At 37.2% G+C, this 6,032-nt stretch overlaps 1 protein-coding gene across 6 annotated transcripts in view; it reads left to right on the forward strand.

Moving 5' to 3' along the window:
- Nucleotides 1–6,032, forward strand: part of LOC123874457 (furin-like protease 1) — a 200,161-nt gene that overhangs the window by 165,253 nt on the left and 28,876 nt on the right. The window lies entirely within an intron of this gene.

The raw sequence follows: 6,032 nt of genomic DNA on the forward strand, positions 1-6,032 counted from the left end.
CGTACCTAATTTTATGTAATTTAAATCCTTTGTTACTTCTGGATAAAGTAGATTTTTAATGGTGTAAGAGTCAATTAGAATCGGTTCAGCAGTTTCAGATGTTATCGATTACGAACAAGCAAACAAACAATTCTTTCCTATTCCTAATCCTTAATTTGGCAGGTAGGTAGCTCTTATAGCACAAGTAAAGGAATAAATCCGAAAACCGTGAATTTTTAGTCACATCATTAAAAAAAACTTAACTATACCAAGTGGGGTATCATATGAAAGGGCTTTACTTGTCCATTCTAAAACAGATTTTTATGTATTTTTACGCATTATAATTTTTGATTTATCGTGCAAAATGTCGAAAAAATACCCGAGTTCGGAACTATGTGCCCTGCCCATTGCCATTTTAGCTTCGCTAATCAACAGATATAGATGTTTCTGCTGCATTTGTTCACTAGGGATGGTTACTTGTTATCGCTAATAACTCACTTTGTGCTGTCAAATTGGGATAAAGGCGTGAGATAAAGGCTTGTTAAGTCGAGTTTAGTCGAGTACCGGGACTCGATAAAGCGTGCACTACTGCGTAATTGGGCTTCAGGCGTCATTCCAGTTTCCAGTCTGGAATGGAGATAAATTATACCATGGATTAATACATAGGCTACCAACTTTTTATCCCGGAAAAAGTTGGTCGACTTTATATTAACTTGTAAGTTGTAACCTATTTAGCAGTGACAATGTTTATACTAGGTACTAAAACCATAAACAACCATTTAGCTGGCAAAGGGAGGGGTACACTTAGTTCTAGCGAAAAATAGAAAAAAACAGTGTTTTAAACGTCATGTTTAATTTTTTTTTTAATGTTTAAAATGTCAAAAAACAGTTTTTTCCAACCTTGGGGAAATCAGAGCAAACTGTGGTTTTATTATCCACCGGTATGCAATAAACTTAAAATTTTCAACGTTGCTTCTCGTATCTACTAGTATGATTTTAATGTCACATAGAATATGGTATGGAACTGATATGAAAGGCCCATTTGTATGCATCAAACTATCATCATCATCATTATTAGCCTGTGGATATCCACTGCTGGACGTAGGCCTTTCCTAAAGAGCGCCACCACACCCGGTCCTCAGCCTTCCTCATCCAGCCACTTCCCGCCAGTCGCTTAATATCATCGGTCCATCGTGCTGGAGGGCGTCCCACACTACGCTTGCTTAAACGCGGTCTCCACTCAAGGACTTTCCGGCTCCAACGGCCATCGCCTCTACGACAAGCATGGCCTGCCCACTGCCACTTCAGGTTGCTAATAGTTTGGGTCACTAACAAGTGACCTTGGTTCTCCTGCGAATCTCCTCATTTCGGATCTTATCCCTCAAGGTAATTCCTAACATAGCCCTAAGCTGCCCAAATGTCCATCAAACTATACTTTAAAAAATTAGAAGAATGCGCAAGTAATTTCAGATGGAACTGATATGAAAGGCCCATTTGTTTTCATCAAATCATGCTTAAAAAAATTAGAAGAACGCTGAAGTAATTTCAGCTCTAATTAATTATTCGCACATGCAAGCTAGCCGGCAATGAGCGTTGTCCCCATTTTGACCCAGATACGTCTAATTACGCGCACGTATTATACCTATTATACCTTTTATGTGAGAGTGCTTTTATGTTTATTTTAATTGGAATCACATTAAGGCATTTCTGCCATGGAATTAAAAATAAGATGAAACTCCGCAAGGTAGATTTATTACCTAGTAGTCAGATCTAGCGACCTCACGATGGTGTCATAATAATAAAATTATAATTTTATCACACTTAATATTATAAAGGCTAAAGTTTGTGTGTGTGTATGTGTGTGTGTATGTTTGTTACTCTTTCACGCAAAAACTACTGGACCGATTTGGCTGAAATTCAGATTGGAAATAGATTATACCCTGGATTAACACATTGGCTACTTTTTATGCCGGAATATCAAAGAGTTCCCACGGGATTTCGAAAAACCTAAATCCACGCGGATGAAATCGCGAGCATCAGCTAGTTAGTCATAATAACATAATCTACTTTTAGTACAGAGAATCGATGAAAAATGATACAGAGCCAGCTTGCATCCCGGGAAGGATACAGGCTACTTCTTATCCCAGAAGATCAAAGAGTTCCCACGGGATTTTCAAAAACTTTAATCCACCTGGATCAAGTCACGGGCATCTTCTACTAACTACTTGGTATAGAGGTAGCTTTCTGGAGACAGACATAGACTACTTTTAATCGCGGAAAATAAAAGAGTTCCCGCGGGATTTTTAACCCCCGACCCAAAAAGAGGGATGTTATAAGATTGACGTGTGTATCTGTGTATCTGTCTGTGGCATCGTAGCTCCTAAAACGAATGAACCTATTTTAATTTAGTTTTTTTTTTGTTTGAAAGGTGGCTTGATCGAGAGTGATCTTAGATCTTAGATCTATATTCGAAGAAAATTGGTTCGTTTGAAAGCTATCAGCTCTTTTCTAGTTTTGTTACAGAGGTTTCTGTGTCGGGGGTTTTTTAAATTTTGAGTTATTAAAAACCTAATTCCACGTGGATGAAAACGCGAGCATAATCTATTTATAATATAAACCTTTGCCATAGTATATCTTTTTCAGTATATTTTCTTAAATAACTCGTATAATTATTTCAATTTGTCATGGGGCAAGTAAAAATGTTATTTCATATCCATGCCATTTCATCGGACTACCGCGGGCGATTCAAGAGTAATGCCTACTTACCTACTTTCTACGTTGCCAATTAAGCTAGCTATTGCCTATTAATCAGGTCACTGCATAGGCACTCTTTGCTGATGGTAAGCTGTATTCGTACTACCTACTGCACTGGCATTTTGCTAAACAGCTGCCGTTTTTTGCTCACTCTTTCGGTAAGTACTCAGTGAGAATAGGGGATGCCCGCTGCTTTGCTCGCGTAGATTTCGGTTTTATAAATCACGCAGGACCTCTTTGATTTTCCGGGATAAAAAGTAGCCTATGTCCTTCCCCGGGATGTAGCCCATATCTGTACCAAATTTCATCAAAATCGGTTCAGCGGTTGGGCCGTGAAAACGTACGTAGCAGACGGACAGACAGACAGACACACTTTTGCATTTATAATATTAGTATGGATTTAATTTGGTACGGTTTGCATCACAGTGCGCGCAAAAAAGTAGTCTAATCTAAAGTAAGTCTAAAGATTGTGGAAAGTTCGTGGATCATTATTATCTCAAAAACACTTTGAAGAAATTTGGCACAGGGATACTTGCATTCTAGAGACGGACATAAAAGATAGATGGTGATAATTTTTATTTAGTAAGAATATAATCACGCGAACCATAAGGGGTAAAAACAGTGCAAAATGTTTCGTGTGAATATACAACACACTGCATGCTAGGCTGGAACTTGGCCTGACGCACTCCGTGTGTCTCGATTTCAGTAAATTCTTTTGAAATCGATTTCCCTATGAACGCAGACATCACACTAATTACATTACACTAATATTATAAAGGCGAAAGTTTGTGTGTGTTTGTTACTCCTTCACGCAAAAACTACTAGACGGATTTGGCTGAAATTTGAAATGGAGATAGATAGTATCCTGGATTAGCACATAGGCTACTTTTTATCCTGGAAAATCAAAGAGTTCCCACGGGATTTCAAAAACTAAATCCACGCGGGCGAAGTCGCGGGCATCACATCACATCACATCTTCTAGTAATCAATATAATGAGATCGTGATTACGATGCCCATAATTTAATTGACTTCATTTTGTACGCTTTAATCTAAGTATCATGCCTTGATTAAATCTCAGCCCCTTCATTAACCTGACCCGAAAGGTACTTTTTAAATGAGATCCCGAAACCTTAGAGCCCTTAGAGACCTTAGATATTATCGGCTTGTTATCTCATTTAAAAGGGCGAAGGTCTGTTTCAAACATTTTTTAGTAACAACAAAATCACTGTGTTTTCCTGATCCCCATTTTCAAGGTTCCTTAGTAAAATAATAAGATTATATCTTCTACAAGATACAAAGATATTTTTATTTTTATGCATATTCTGTTTAAAAAAGTGATTATGTTCAGTAATTCAGAAGTTATAAGGCTCTGATAAACGGACGGACAGACGGATAAGTGCCATTTCACTCAAGTAGACTCAGATACCTCGCTTCGTTCTGTCAAAAATGCTACGGAACCGTATATTTGCGAGTTTGATATCGTTGTTACCAGTTTTCATAGGGATTAAATTCCATTTTTTGCACGGATTACCAATAGAGCCTTGGAAAAAGCTCCCCTAACCCGGAAAACCGTTCGAATGGGGAACAAATGGGACTCGATATTCCCAATATGTATGCAGGCAAGCGTGTTTGATAAATAACGAGTATTTTATTGACTTGCTTATCTAGGGGACCGAAAAAACATAAGTTTAGTTGGTGACATACAAGCTAATAATGTTTTGTACAGTTTGTACCTGATTCGTATTTATGAAGACGGATTGTGTTTGCCTACTACGTGAGTCGATGTTGATGAAAGGAACCTTTTTCCATTGAGATTGAAAAACCAATTTAAAGGAAGTCAATCAAGTCATTGATTTCGGAATGTAATTAAATGTGTAGTTTACCTACCAAACCAGCTACTTTTAAAGGCTTAGTGGATGATCTGTATACATTTACTATAATGCGTTGGTAAGCCTGTGACTTCGTTCATGAAATAAAGCTGGGTACGTAACAAATAACAAAGCAACTATCAAATCAATAAAGGATCAGGATGCTTTGGATCATGTGTTCACTAAGTGGCTATGTATGTAGTATTGTAGAGAAAACGGCTAATGTTTGACATGGAGATGAAACCAGTTTTTAACCCCTGACCCAAAAAGAGGGGTGTTATAAGTTTGACGTGTGTATCTGTGTATCTATGTGTATCTGTGTATCTGTTTGTGGCATCGTAGCTCCTAAACTAATGAACCGATTTTAATTTAGTTTTTTTTTGTTTGAAAGGTGGCTTGATCGAGAGTGTTCTTAGCTATAATCCAAGAAAATCGGTTCAGCCGTTTGAAAGTTATCAGCTCTTTTCTAGTTACTGTAACCTTCACTTGTCGGGGATGTTATAAATTTTTAATTTACACTTGTGAAGACAGTCATTTACTTTGACATACCATATAGGTTGTGCATATAAATAAAGGCAAGTTTCCGTAGAAATATCACAGACCCACCTCTAACTCTGTTTGTGACACGTGTAGGTAAAAAAATACAAAAATAATGATGCAGATTTTATTTTCGCATCTACTCAAACTGCAAAATAGGTCAAGTTCAGGTTAAGAATTAGGCCTTGAACTAACTCTCACAATTCGTTCATAACAGTTCACACGTGATTTTCTTCAATTCTAAAATATTTTAATTTTAAATAAATGGATACGTATAAAAAGTTGGATTTGAACTTGTGTTTCTTTGGAAATCGTATAAGTGTTTTGATCGTTAGACCACGGTACCACTTTTCACTGATAGTACCCTTCGATACTGATTGCTGATTTTGATTTTGCTGGTCTAAGCGTCTGTTAGTGACACCTGTCACTTGGGTGCGAGAAAGAACTGTCCAGCCAATGAGGACAATGATACCGGTTCATATTCCGCCGATTATGCAATTTTTGATAACAGGCCATGAAAGCCAGAGCAGCCAACAGATTTTTTTCAGAAGTGATTTTATTTAGGTATTAAAAACGTGTTAAAATTGCTGTAAATGGTGAAAGTCATAGCGTTATATACTAGCTTCTAATATATTTCCATATTAGGATAGATTATAAATTAGAGAATGCATTAGAATAGATCGTGCTATATATACACTTACCAGTTTAGAGTAATTTTTACAGCAATTTTGATATATCTATCACTTTTGAAAAATCTATTAGGTTGCTCTGGCTCTCATGGCATTATTCAAAACGTTCATCATCATGATCAACCCATCGCCAACCCACTACTAAGCACGAATCTCCTTTCAGATTGAGAAGGGTTTAGAGTTTAGACCATAGTCTGCCACGCT

This window comes from Maniola jurtina, chromosome 18 (genome assembly GCF_905333055.1).
Source record: "Maniola jurtina chromosome 18, ilManJurt1.1, whole genome shotgun sequence".
NCBI lineage: Eukaryota > Metazoa > Arthropoda > Insecta > Lepidoptera > Nymphalidae > Maniola > Maniola jurtina.